Genomic DNA, 15,458 nt, shown 5'->3' with positions numbered 1-15,458 from the left:
ACCCCCACCAGAGGGAACCCTGATTCTGAATTTGGAGGTTATCATCCAGAAGCATATTTTTAAACTGCCATAATATGTAAATTTCTCTAGATGACATACAGGATCATTTTGCATATTTAAAATTTTTGCATAAATAATGCCATATTGTACATATATAATTTGCAGGTTTTTTAACTCCATACTTTTTTTGGATACAAAATGACTATGTTTTACTAAGTGTTGTTCTAGCTTATTCATGTTTTATTTTCACATATTATTCTACCACAGGAACATACCACAGTACCCACTGAAAGCCTGATATTCAAGAGAAGAAAGAATCAATGTCATGGGGAAGGAAAGAACAGTCAGAGAAAACCAGTCCTCTAACTACACACATCATGGCTCCAAACCATGGCTTGGTTGCCCTGATATTTCCCTTCTGGCTACTGAGGAATCCTATGTAAATAGCTGAGGCAAATGTTAAGGAAACTAATGAACGGAGTTTAGACAGGCGGTGACAGCCCAACACCTCTGACTCGTCCCAGGCCTCTACCTGGTGCTAATGGCCTTCTTCACTGCACCAGGGATGCAGAGTAATACCTGCAGGAGATCATGTATCAGCTAACTGGACCCTGTGCCAAGTCACCCTTCAAAATGCAGTGTTTCTCTAGAAAAATCATTTATCATTTTTTTTAAACCTGTGCACTTGGAGTTATGCATCCTCCAAACACCCATAAGAGTATGCCTTCTTCACATTGTAAACACCTCCTCAGATAAGCCAGGCTTGCTCTATTCAGTAATTGATCAAAAGGAAGATGAAATGCTTTTCAAAGACAAGCCCTAAGATGAACAGTTTCTCCACCCTTCTAAATCTCAGCTACCCCATTCTGCCCATCCTGACATTCAAAGCAGCAAGTGGGATAAGAAAAAAGAGCCATGAGCTAAATAAAGGAGGATCCCAGGCAGAATCTCTTCAAACTAGTTAAGTATAAAACCAAACTCCTTAGTGCCAGATACTGCAGCTAAGGACGTGGAATTGCAGCTCCATCCTTGCAGCATTTGCCTGGACAAAGGAAGTCGCTGGCAGATTGCACATCTAAGTAAATGGATTGGCAGTGATGAGAAAGGCCTGGTGAGTCCAGACTCCAGGAGTGGAAGCCTGAAATGGCCAGGTGCCTGGAGGGCAAGACCAAGATACTGACAAGGGTAGGGCCTCCTGCTGACACTCAGAAGAGGAAGAAGCCCACCAACACTAGTTAAACATGAGAAATATGATGGGTGATCCAGCGGTGAGGTCACCAGGCAGATCCTTTAGTTTTACACTTCCCTTTCAGCAGAAAGATTCTGATTCATATTTAGGCGGGGGGAGGTTCTCATTCATGAAAAGTCCCTATTTAAAAACCAAGTAAATCTACACAATGGAATTATTGTTGGTGTTCAGTCACTAAGTTGTGTCTGACTCTTTGTGACCCCATGAACTGTAGCCTGCCAGACTCCTCTTTCCATGGGGTTTTCCAGACAAGAATACTAGAAAATACTAGGAAATGGGTTTGCCATTTCCTTCTTCATACAATGGAATACTACTCAGCAATTAAAAGGTACAAAATACTGTTACAGAAAGCATAATGGACAAACTTCAAAATCATGCAAAGAAGAGACAAACCAATATATACAGTATGTTTCCATTGGTGGCTTAGCTCATAACGAATCTTCCTGCAATGTGGGAGACCTGGGTTCAATCCCTTGGTTGGGAAGATCTCTTGGAGAAGGGAATGGCTACCCACTCCAGTATTCTGACCTGGAGAATTCCATGGACTGTATAGTCCATGGGGTCACAAAGAATCGGACACGACTAAGTGACTTTCACTTTTCCATTTACATGAAGACTAAGAACAGGCAAAACTCTCTCTGATTATACATGTGTGTGCTAAGTCACTTTAGTCATGTATGACTCTTTGCAACACCACAGGCCATAGCTTGCCAGGTTCCTCTGTCCATAGGGATTCTCCAGGCAAGAATACTGGAATGGGTTTCCATGCCCTCCTCCAGACCCAGGGATCGAACCAATATATCTTACGTCTGCTGCATTGACAGGAGAGTTCTTTACCACTAGAGCCACCTGGAAGCCCCTCTTTGATTATACATGTCAAAAATTGATTTATGTGTCAGGGAGGGGGCAAGAAGTTGACTGGAAGGAGGAATAATGTAATGATGTGCTCAGTCACTTGTCATGTCCGACTCTGTACAACACTATGGACTGTAGCCTGTGAGGTTCCTCTGTCCATGGGATTCTCCAAGGCAAGAATACTAGAGTGGGTTGCCATGCCCTCCTCCAGGGTATCTTCCCAACCCAAGGATCGAACAAGTGGCATCTCCTGAGTCTTCTGCCTAGCAGGTGAATTCTTTACTGTGGAGCCACCCGGGGAAGCCTGATAGAATGATAGGAATGTTCTATATTTTGTTTTGTGTGATCATTACACAGGTAACTGTGACTGTTAATATTCATCAAACCAATCTTTAACATTGGGAGCTTTTTTATTGTGGGTACATTATAATTCAATTTTTTTAATTGTATGTGAAAGATAAATAAATAAATGAAATCAAGTCAAAGATATATTTGGCTAAAAAAAACTTTTCATAGAAAGTATGGACTCCAAGGCAGTTGCATGGGATTTCTTTAGGTAAGTCCAACCCTGTCCTGTTGGAAGTATGCATGTCTAGATGGCTTTCTGGACCACATCATTTAAAGGTCACTCTGCCTTTGAATTTCCCCTTCCCTTTCTTTTCATATTTCTCCCTCTACTGTGCTTCCCACCCTCTGAAATATACATATATGTGTATTTAATTATATTTTTTAATTTATTAATTGTGTGTCTTTCTCCATCTAGAATGGAAACTCCACAGGGCAGGTATGTTTATCCGTTTTGCTCACTGCCATATCCCCATGCCACATGCATAGCACATGGCATGCCCTCAATTAATTGTTTTTGAATAAATGAATAAGTTCAAGGAAAGAAAAAATGATAACTTATTTGACTTTAGAGATCGTCCAGTCCAAATCTGTCATTTACTGATGAGAATGTTGACACCCTGAAAGGATGAATCACTTTCACCACCTCAGAATCGTCAGAATGTGGCCATATTCTGGGTGAAAATGGATCACTCCCCAAATCTTGCTTCTCTCTCTCAAGTAAGATCACAGACAACTCCTTGCTGGATAAAAATTATTAGTTCTTCCAGCATCTTCACTTCCTTTCCATGTATACTTGTTATCATTCTAATCTAACGGATTATCAAGAAAGAGACGATAGAAACAAGCTACTCATATTTGCCTTGAAGGTCTTATTTCCAAAATAAGTAATATAAAATTGTTGCTAATGTTCCTAGCAAATCCAGTGGAATGACATCACTTGAGTCTTTCTACATAAAGATAATTCAAGGCTCTGAATATTTGCTTTGTACAGAAAGCACTGTGCTAGATTCTAAAGGGCCTAGTGGAATACTCTTAAGAAAAGCAAGGCACCTGGAGCACCATGTCCCTTAGTTATTTAGGTCAAAGGAAAGGCCAGAGCCCAAGTTTCCAGTGATGTTTTGCTATATTAACAAATATGATGAAACCTTGAGCTCAGGAAAGGAGATCTTTGTATAATTCCAGGAATCAAGCAGTAGTTGCCTTCCCTGCATTCATAAAATTACATCCCTTTTACTGCAAGAGGCTGCCCTTGTTCATTTTCAAGTGCAAGTTACAGGGAGTGAACAGTTTACTTACAGTGATAGCAAACGATCAGACAGGCTCCAAGATCAAGGCCAGCAAAGACTGACAAAGAAGAAAAGGAAGAAAAACAAGGGGTCACACTCAGGAAATCTTAGCACAGGTGAGAGGAAGTTGTTATGCTCTGTCGGCACGCTTTTACAAGACTCCAGACCCACCTTCTAGTGGGCTTTACAAGGATACTTCAATAGCCTTTCTTCATGTCACTCATCCAACAAATATTTAGAGTGCCCACTCATGGAATAAGCACTTTTCAAGGTGCCACATGTGCACCTTGTTAACTTCTTATTTGGCTTTAGAGATGTCCAGCCCAAATCTGCCATTTACTGATGAGAACATTGACACCCTGAAAGGATGACATGTGCTGGGATGAACACACTTGGGGCCATATTCTGACTTCACCTCACATCCACTGCTCCACACTCCATCTCCTCCCTTTCAAACAAATCACAGAAGTGGTCTAGGCAGTTAGTTTCAGCCACTTGCCAGCAAGGAATGAACTGGGAGCCCCACTATTGTCAGAATAATTATAAAAGTCTATTAACATGGCATTCTTCTCAACACACACACACACACAAATATTTGCATGTTTAAAGCTATTTCTTGTTAGTTCACATGATCTTTTAATTGTGGAATTTCAAGTAGGTAACAAAATGAAGTCAGACTGAAGATTTGGATAGTTAGTGGTAGTAGGGGAATTGACAAACAGAAGGGTGTCTAGGGGTTGGTCCCAGGGATCAGCATCTCAAATGTAGTTTTCACTGCCTCTCATTACTTCTTTAATCTTCACCTGAATCCAACACTGCAAAAACAACAACAAATCTGCAAAGGTTTTTTTTCGTGAGAGATGAGGGTGAAAATGAAGGCAGGGAAGTTCTGCCCAGTGTGAGATAGAGAGGACAACGATAAATGTCTGTGTGTGCATCATTTATATAGTGGTGCTTTTTAGATTAGATATTAACCAAATATATTTTTTTTTAAACTTCAGTTTTCTAGAAACTCCTTGGGGACTGAAGAGTAAGCAAAGAATTTAACACCCCTTATTAAGGACTGAGGACTTCCCAGCTGGCGTTAGTGGTAAAGAACCCACTTCCTAATGCAGGAGACTTAAGAGATACCAGTTCAACCCCTGGGTCAGGAAGATCCCCTGGAGGAGGCATGGCAACCCACTCCAGTATTCTTGCCTGGAGAATCCCACGCACAGAGAAGCCTGGTGGGCTACTGTCCACAGGGTCACAAAGACTCAGACACAACTGAAACGACTTAGCACTCATGCACACAGTGCGGACTGAAGGTCTGTGTCTCTCCCAAAATCGTGTGTCAATACCCTAACCCAGTGTGCAGGTATCTGAAGATGGGATCTTTGGGAAATTAGGGTTAGGTGAGGTCATGAGAGTGGGGCTTTCACGATGGGATTAGTGGCCTTGCAAGAAGTGACACCAGAGAGCCCTATGCATCTCTGTCTCACAAAGAAGATCTCATGTGAGTACACTTCACATGGCAGCCTCCTACAAGTCAAGAGAAGAGGCCTCAGAATGAAACTGACCTTGCTGATGCCTTAATCTTGGATTTCCCAGCCTCCAGAGCTGTGAGAAATAAATTTCTATTGTCTAAGCCACCCACTCTATGGTATTTTGCTATACAGCCTGGTCTAATACACCATTACTCTACACTTGTAAATTAGAAATAATAACTTTATCTAATTCTGATTATATCATTTACTTTCCTCCTTTCTCTCTCTTTCCTTGTCTCATACACAGAACCTAAGAAAACAGCTCCATAAATAAAATAAAACAACTACTGAAATAGAATAGATTTTTAAAGTATGCAGTTCAGAAAGCTGTGGTACATATACACAATGGATTATTACTCAGCCATTAAAAAGAATACATTTGAATCAGTTCTAATGAGATGGATGAAACTGGAGCCCATTATACAGAGTGAAGTAAGCCAGAAAGATAAACACAAATACAGTATACTAACGCATATATATGGAATTTAAAAGATGGTAACGATAACCCTATATGCAAGACAGAAAAAGAGACACAGATGTATAGAACAGACTTTTGGACTCTACGGGAGAAGGCGAGGGTGCGATGATCTGAGAGAACAGCATCAAAACATGTATATTATCAGGTGTGAAACAGATTGCCAGTCCAGGTTGGATGCATGAGACAAGTGCTCAGGGCTGGTGCACTGGGATGACCCAGAGGGATGGGATGGGGAGGGAGGTTGGAGGGGGATTCAGGATGGGGAACACATGTAAATCCATGGCTGATTCATGTCAATGTATGGCAAAAACTACTACAATATTGTAAAGTAATTAGCCTCCAACTAATAAAAATAATTGGGGAAAAAAAAAAAGGAACAAGCTATAGTGCACTGCCCTAATGACTGCAGGAAGACAATGTTAATATAAACAATAAAATGCCAGTACCATACTGTCTTGATGACTGTGGCTTTGTAGTAGAGCCTGAAGTCAGGCAGGTTGATTCCTCCAGTTCCATTCTTCTTTCTCAAGATTACTTTGGCTATTCGAGGTTTTTTGTATTTCCATACAAATTGTGAAATTCTTTGGTCTAGTTCTGTGAAAAATACCGTTGGTAACTTGATAGGGATTGCATTGAATCTATAGATTGCTTTAGGTAGAATAGCCATTTTGACAATATTGATTCTTCCAATCCATGAACACGGTATGTTTCTCCATCTGTTTGTGTCCTCTTTGATTTCTTTCATCAGTGTTTTATAGTTTTCTATGTATAGGTCCTTTGTTTCTTTAGGTAGATATACTCCTAAGTATTTCATTCTTTTTGTTGCAATGGTGAATGGTATTGTTTCCTTAATTTCTCTTTCTGTTTTTTCATTGTTAGTATATAGGAATGCAAGGGATTTCTGTGTGTTAATTTTATATCCTGCAACTTTACTATATTCATTGATTAGCTCTAGTAATTTTCTGGTAGAGTCTTTAGGGTTTTCTATGTAGAGGATCATGTCATCTGCAAACAGTGAGAGTTTCACTTCTTCTTTTCCTATCTGGATTCCTTTTACTTCTTTTTCTGCTCTGATTGCTGTGGCCAAAACTTCCAACACTATGTTGAATAGTAGTGGTGAGAGTGGGCACCCTTGTCTTGTTCCTGATTTCAGGGGAAATGCTTTCAATTTTTCACCATTGAGGGTGATGCTTGCTGTGGGTTTGTCATATAAAGACAGAAATATAGATCAATGGAACAGAATAGAAAGCCCAGAGATAAATCCACGAACCTATGGACACCTTATCTTTGACAAAGGAGGCAAGGATATACAATGGAAAAAAGACAACCTCTTTAACAAGTGGTGCTGGGATAACTGGTCAACCACTTGTAAAAGAATGAAACTAGAACACTTTCTAACACCATACACAAAAATAAACTCAAAATGGATTAAAGATCTAAATGTAAGACCAGAAACTATAAAACTCCTAGAGGAGAACATAGGCAAAACACTCTCCGACATAAATCACAGCAAGATCCTCTATGACCCACCTCCCAGAATATTGGAAATAAAAGCAAAACTAAACAAATGGGACCTAATGAAACTTAAAAGCTTTTGCACTACAAAGGAAACTATAAGTAAGGTGAAAAGACAGCCCTCAGATTGGGAGAAAATAATAGCAAATGAAGAAACAGACAAAGGATTAATCTCAAAAATATACAAGCAACTCCTGCAGCTCAATTCCAGAAAAATAAATGACCCAATCAAAACATGGGCCAAAGAACTAAACAGACATTTCTCCAAAGAAGACATACAGATGGCTAACAAACACATGAAAAGATGCTCAACATCACTCATTATCAGAGAAATGCAAATCAAAACCACAATGAGGTACCATTACACGCCAGTCAGGATGGCTGCTATCCAAAAGTCTACAAGCAATAAATGCTGGAGAGGGTGTGGAGAAAAGGGAACCCTCTTACACTGTTGGTGGGAATGCAAACTAGTACAGCCACTATGGAGAACAGTGTGGAGATTTCTTAAAAAACTGGAAATAGAACTGCCATATGACCCAGCAATCCCACTTCTGGGCATACACACTGAGGAAACCAGATCTGAAAGAGACACGTGCACCCCAATGTTCATCGCAGCACTGTTTATAATAGCCAGGACATGGAAGCAACCTAGATGCCCATCAGCAGATGAATGGATAAGGAAGCTGTGGTACATATACACCATGGAATATTACTCAGCCGTTAAAAAGAATTCATTTGAATCAGTCCTAATGAGATGGATGAAACTGGAGCCCCTTATACAGAGTGAAGTAAGCCAGAAAGATAAAGAACATTACAGCATACTAACACATATATATGGAATTTAGAAAGATGGTAACGATAACCCTATATGCAAAACAGAAAAAGAGACACAGAAATACAGAACAGACTTTTGAACTCTGTGGGAGAAGGTGAGGGTGGGATATTTCAAAAGAACAGCATGTATACTATCTATGGTGAAACAGATCACCAGCCCAGGTGGGATGCATGAGACAAGTGCTCGGGCCTGGTGCACTGGGAAGACCCAGAGGAATCGGGTGGAGAGGGAGGTGGGAGGGGGGATCGGGATGGGGAATACATGTAAATCTATGGCTGATTCATATCAATGTATGACCAAAAAAAATAAATTAAAAAAAAATAATTAAAAAAAAAATAAAAAAATAAAAAATAAAAATCACCTTAAAAAAAAAAAACAATAAAATGAATAAAAATAAATAAATAAATAAAAATATAGTACGCAGTTCATATACAGCTTGAATTGAAAGGCAAACAGATCAACTTAAACAAGAAGGAAAAAAAGGGTCTTTGCTGGTGGCTCCATAGGTAGAATCTGCCTACAATGCAGGAGACCCAGTTTCAATCCCTGGGTTGGGAAGATCCCCTGGAGAAGGAAATGGCAACCGACTCCAGTATTCTTGCCTGGAGAATTCCGTGGACAGAGGAGCCTGGCAGGCTACAGGCCATGGGGTCACAAAGAGTTGGACACAACTGAGTGACTAACACTTTCACTTTTCTTTCAAACAGGAAAACATTTTTTTCTGGTTGCTTCCAATTGTCTTTCACAGGTCCTTATAAAGCTCACCTGATAAGGATGTACCAGCATATCTTTAATAGTTCCCCCTCCACTTTTTCCCCTGTGAGAATTTGCTAAAGCTACTCAAACCCTCCCCAGTACTTTGGTTGGTTCACAGGGGTTTCTTTTACCTGTGGGGCTTCAGGCCTGATGCTGACTGTGTCACGATGAGAACTTCAAGAAGAATTGAGCTGACCTGAGTGGCCTGAGGAGTAAGTTCAGATGTTGAGGAACTTATTTATCTTCCACAGTGCCCTCCCTCACAACTCCACAACCAACTACAAACTACTAAACCCATCAAAACTCATAGCAAAATTCTGGAGAGCAATTATCCTTCAATAAAAAATAAATTAGTTAAAAAAAAAAAACATAGCTATCAAGCTCAGAGCTCTCCTCTTGGGACTGTAAGCACCTCCACAGTGGGAGTCACAGAGCTTTTCAAGCTAGTATCCTCATGATTGGTTTAAACTACTAAAACCCTGACTATATTTAGATTCAGATTTCTCACTTAAATCACTAGTCATTGAGGAATTGGGAATGAAGATAAAAAATAAATGAAGGGTCACATTATCATCGTGTTCACTTTTCAGGAGATTCAGATTTCTCAGATAAGGCAGTAATACTGCAATATACCTTATTTCCACAGTATCAGAGCATGTGTGTGGCTTAGTCACTTCAGTCGTGTCCAACTCTTTGCAGCCCCATGCACTGTAGTCCGCCGGGCTCCTCTGTCCATGGGATTCTCCCGGCAAGAATACTGGTTGGATAGCTATTCCTTCCTCCAGGGGATCTTCCTGACCCAGGGATCAAACCTGAGTCTCCTGGATCAGCAGGTGGACTCTTTACCCACTGACCTACCTGGGAAGCCCCAAAGGATGAGACAGGGGATGCTAAATTTTATAATCAAGACTTTTTTTAACTTGAACAGGAATTCAGGAGCTCTAGAGATGCTAAAATGAATGACATGCTACATTAAGATACTTAGGAATTCCTACAACTTTACTGCCATTGAAATATGCTGAGCCAGGTGAAAAGGGATTGAATAATATGTTGTTTTCTTCACTAGCCATGTATTTGGAGCCTTATATCACTGTGATTGTTTATCTTCCTTGATTTATTTTTTTGTCACAAACATTTACTGCTAGCTGAGTTGTATGTTCAAGAATACTGATTGCACAATGTTTAATAAAACAAAAAACTAAAAGAATCTAACTGTGCCTCTAAAGGGAATTAATTAAACAACTCATAGTCTATCCATAAAGTGGAATAGTATGCATCAGTTAAAAGAAAAGAGGTAGATTCAGTGTCTTGACATGGAGAAATATAACCTTGCTATATACTTAAGGATAAAAGGGAAGCAGAGTATAAAAAGAGCATTTCTAGTGGGATGCTTTTAAATTAAATCATGTGGGTATATGTGTGCACATATGTACACTTTGATAAGGGACTAGAAAATACCCACCAACTTCACTCGTTAATAATAGTTATCTATTGGGTATTACTGAGTGACAATTTTCTATTATTTGAATTTTTAAAGTAAGCTAACCCATTCATCTCTCCATCATAGAGTTGAAGTTCCTTGTCTTGAGAGCCCAGAGAAAAATTATACACACCAGGACCCCTTGTAGTTGGGTGACTGTATGATTTATTCTATCTAATGAATTGTAAGCAAAAATGGCTTGTGTTACCTCCAGGCTGGAACATTTAGTTGCTAGTGCAAGATCCACCAGAGTGCTGTCCTTCAGTCGTGAAACCCAGCAATGTTTGAGACAGTGGCTGTTCCATCAACCTATATGCTCACATGAGATGCTGCAGGTGGAGTGGGGCCTGCAGCCAGCCCATGATGGCCATGTCATAAGAGCAAAAATAAACTCTTGTTACTATAAACCTTTCAAATTTTGGAAGTTTGTTAATGAAGAATGACCTGATCTTTCTTGTACTAGTACAAGGAAGCATATCTTCATTTTCTCCTTGAAATAAAGATGTCACTCTTCAGTCTGTGACTTTAAAAGACTTTAAAAGACCAAGATGTTCTTGGTCTATTGAACAAACCTTGCAGTGGAGATAAGATCAACACCACTAAAAAAGCCAAATGTTGAGAAAATTATAATGCCTTTCTCTGACATGTGTATTTCAAAAACAAAAATACTTGGAGGCCATTATGCTAAATGAAATAAGTCAGACAGATACATTCTATGACATGATGTAAATGTGGAACCTAAAAAATGCAACAGATTAGTCAATATGGCAAAAAAGAGGCACACTCACAGATACAGACGACAAACTAGTGATTACAAACAGGGAGGAGGGGCAATATGGGGGAGTAGAAGTAGGGGGGCACAAACTATTAGGTGTAAGATAGGCTCAAGGATGTATATACAACAGGGGGAATATAGTCAATATTTCATAGTAAGTATAAATGGAGAGTAATCTTTAAAATTTGTATAAACAATTTTTTTAAATGAAAGAGATTTAGAGTTGAAAAGGGCCTTAGAGATCATTTGACCCATGTTTATTGGCCTAGGCTCAAAAAGCTAGATTTGTGTAGAATCCTCCGGGTATTATTAATCGGAAGAGAAATCCACTGTGTTAGAGCAGAAAAATGTGCTAGGATAAATAGTAAGTATTTAAATGTATTTGGTTAAAGGATCTATAAAGGAATAATTATATGGTTCTGTTTAAGTTAGTGGAAACAAAATATATTAAATTGATGGCTCTTAGGGAAAAAAAACCAGCTAAGCCATAAAACATAAATTGGTATTTCAATAGAATATATATTTATAAGCTAGCCTCTTCTTTGATTGTGTGTGTGAGTGTCTGTCTGTCTGTCCTTGCCTTCCTGTCTCTCCTGTCTTTTGATGTCTCAAGCACCATCTTGGCCAGCATGCAGCTTCAGCCATATGCTAACTCGGCTTCTTCATCCAAAGCAAAGAATCCTGAATTTCTTCACATGAGCTCTGTCACAACCCTGCCCTTCCATGACTTGTTTTTGTTTTTGGTCGCAGGATTGGGATTTAGTTCCCTGACCAGGAATCAAACCCGCACCCCCTACATTAAAAGCACAGTCTTAACCACTCTGAGCCACCAGGGAAGTCCCCATGACTTCTTTTGAGTGAGACACATTTTTCCTTCCTAAGGTTCAATCAAGGAGCCAGAAAACGTATCCTAACTGTCTGTGTTTTCTCAGGGAACAATAGGGGCACATTCTTTCTCTGCTGATTAGGACTGAAATGCTAGAAACTTAAGAATTTCCTCACAATTGGAAAAATTGTACCTGGTGTGTTAAGTTTGGTGTGAACGAGTTAAGTCTGTCTCAGAAGCTTTCCCCCTGCCCAGCACCTCTTCCTCTTCCCTGAAGTGATACCCCACCCAAGCAGTCTGCCTGGCCAACAGATCCTTGCTCAAGTGTTTATTCATTGAGAACAGCTTTGGGTAAGACCCTGTGGATGATTCACACTTTGAAACACGACTCTTAAAGATCAAAAAGTCATCAAGAGCCACGTAGAGCTTCCCTGGTGGCTCAGTGGTAAGGAATCCACCTGCCAATGAAGGAGACGCGGGTTCCATCCCCAGTCTTGGAAGATTCCACATGCTGCGGGGCAGTTGAGCCTGAGTGCCGCAACTACTGAGCTTGCGCTCTAACGCCCTGGCGCGGCAACTACTGAGCCCAGGTGCCCTAGGGCCTGTGCCCCACAAGAGGCGCCACCAAATGAGAAGCCCGGGCACCGCGAGGGAGTACCCCCCACTTGCCACAACTAGAGAAAAGCCTGAGCAGCAATGAAGACCCAGCACAGCCAAATAAATGAATAAAACTATATTCATTTATTAAATGAATATAATTTTATTATTAAAATCATAAAATTGTATTAAAAAGAACCACATAAATTAAGCTCTCAGATGGAATGGCAGGCAGCAGAATAGTTATCTTTCAGGATATTCTTACCCTTCTTAGTGCATCTTCAAATGTTAAAATTTACAGTTCGCATTCACTGTCACTTATTACATATCAAGCACTGTTTGAATTAACCTTACAACTAACCCTGCAGGTAGTTACCATTATTACTCTCATTTCAATGATGAGAAAAGTCAGACACAGAGAGGTTAGATTACTTCTCCTGGGTCACACAGGGTAACTAGAAGAGCTTGGATCTAATTCTAGAAGTGTAACCACAGAACCATGTACATAATGATTCTATTCTCTAGATTCTATTCTCTCTGGAGTCACAACCTGGTCAGCGTGGAGTCCTGATACACCTTTTCTTTCTTATGAGCAAACTATTTACTCCTGTGCCGTGGACCAAGTCACTTCAGTCAGGTCCGCCTCTTTGAGACCCTGAGGACAGCAGCCCGCCAGTCTCCTCTGTCCATGGGATTCTCCAGCCAAGAATACTGCAGTGCGTTGCCAAGCCCTCCTCCAGCAGGTCTTCCTGACCCAAGGATCAAACCTGTGGCTCCTGCGACCCCTGCATTGTAGGCAGATTCTTTACCGCTGAGCTACCAGGGAAGCCCAATGAGTTTTTAATTTGTCTCATTTCAGATCTCTAATTACATATATCTACTAACCCAAAGTAAAAAAATCGACTTTACTTTTTTTTTCATGGTCCTTTATTTCATGACATCTTTTGGGACCCATCATCCCTCTACCCTTAAACCCAAACTCTGTAGGTTATCCACCTAAAGACAGGTTCCCATTTGTTCCCCATCTGGCTGAAATTCCTTTTGAAGATGGAAGTTTAGGCTTCAAAGAAATCCTTGAACCTGTACCTTAGTGAACCTACCCATCTCTTCCTGCCAACCATATTTTACTCCTTTAATCTTACTCAGGTCCCCCGGCTACTCCCTTATCTCCACAAACCTCTACTGAAGAAAAAACTTAGCCTGAAGCTAACCCATAAACGAAATGGATAGGCATCTGAAGGCCAGGATGCTCGTAAAGGACAGCTCATGTTGGTTTTCTTCACAGCCCTTCAAAACAGGCAGAGGAAACCCCCATCCACCACCATTCTGCTGATGGATTGAGGAAGAAGGGGCCTGTCACAAACAGAATTAGCACTAAGTAATTTTCCCTTTCTTTATGTAAGCAATTGCCTTTTAATATACAACAACGCTCGAGGTGTTCAGGTTACGAGCTTATTTTAAGATCTTTTGTTTACTTTCTCATCTTCATAGGTCATTGACATCCCATTTAGCCCTGGTGACCCTGTTTATACAATTTTGATATAAATTAAAAAGTCTTCTTGGAGATAACATTAACATTCTTGATCTCAATCTACCACATAAGCAAATAATAGCCTTTGCTCAACCCTGTGTATAATTGTTCAAAAGCTTCAATGCAGACTCCAATATTCAGACAGAGAGAAGCTGATCAAACAGATTTGCTTTCTGAATTTTTATTCTAAGCAAGATGAAACCCCAGTTTCTGTAAGCTCCAGTGAAATATCTTATGGGACCTTTGATAGAATGGAGTCATAATTCTAATAAAACACTGGATAGAATACGTTACATTTTAATTAACAAGAAGAGGCAGATCACTAAAAGAAACACTAGGGATCTATTTCTGTATCTTAACCTGAATTTAAAATGTATTTCCCTTTCACTTAAAACTGAGAAAGTATTGTTCCTCCTAAGCTTTTTGATTCTCTACCAGAAGTTGAGTGGGATAACATTTTTGGAATTGGCTTTTTTACTTTATTTTCTAAGGAGAGAAGCTCTCAGTTTCCATACTGAAAAGACATTTTGATAACTACTCCTTTATAAATGCACAGTAGTCTTGTGAATAACAGCAAGCATTTTAAAAACCATATTTCTGATAGCCCACTTTGCTCCTGTTAGATCATTGCTGATAAGCATACACTTCAACTAAACTCTCATTCTGTTTTTAATGAAAAAAAATGCTATATTCTTGAGTGAAGAAACTAATCTTGGAATATAGACAAATTAAAAGTCTTATATTATCTCTTTCTTATAAGTTTCACCTAAGGAAATAATTCGCAAGTTTACAAGAAAGTCATGTATACGGCTTTGATTTCAGTATAATCTACAAATGTAAAAAATTTGGAAACAACCTGAATATAGCCCAATAAAAGGCTGTTTAGAAACACAGGGTGCATAAAAATAGTGGCAGATTTTGCAGCCATTAAAAGTGATGATGTGAATTTCCATTTACTGATGTGAATAGACATCCATGATGTGTTTATTATCCTATTATTTTTAAAAACAATTTACAACAAGTATATTTCAGTTCAGTTCAGTCGCTCAGTTATGTCGGACTCTTTGCGACTCCATAGACTGCAGCATGCCAAGCCTTCCGGTCCATCGTCAACTTCCAGAATTTACTCAAGCATATTTAGAAACAAGTATATAAAGACTGTGTGAATATGCCTCTGTGTGTGTGTAAAGAACATTACTAACGTGTGTTTTGAAGAAAGAAAATATCTATTGGAATAAAGCATTCTTAGGTCAGATAAGTTGGGGAAACTATTTCATCTCTCTTTTATGAGCACCATAATACACTTCAACATATTAAAGGTGTTGAGAAGTCCTACAGTGAGAGAAAACCTGTTTAAGTGCATTTAATCCAAAATTTCCCAAGCTTATTTTATCATAAATA

General features: G+C 39.6%; 1 protein-coding gene across 3 annotated transcripts in view; it reads right to left on the bottom strand.

Annotated features, from left to right (window-relative positions):
* Positions 1-15,458, bottom strand: part of LOC122441849 — a 231,215-nt gene that overhangs the window by 171,226 nt on the left and 44,531 nt on the right. The window contains exon 2 of one of the 3 annotated variants that reach the window (XM_043468914.1): positions 3,749-3,796. The exons of the other annotated variants lie outside the window; for them this stretch is intronic. The gene's annotated coding sequence lies outside the window, so the exon portion shown is untranslated. The remainder of the gene's footprint in view (positions 1-3,748; positions 3,797-15,458) is intronic. 3 annotated transcript variants of the gene reach the window in all.

The sequence above is a fragment of the Cervus canadensis genome, chromosome 5 (assembly GCF_019320065.1).
Source record: "Cervus canadensis isolate Bull #8, Minnesota chromosome 5, ASM1932006v1, whole genome shotgun sequence".
NCBI classification, from domain to species: Eukaryota; Metazoa; Chordata; class Mammalia; order Artiodactyla; family Cervidae; genus Cervus; species Cervus canadensis.
Note: the sequence above shows the minus strand (reverse complement) of the source record. Positions and strands in the feature narration are given on the sequence as shown.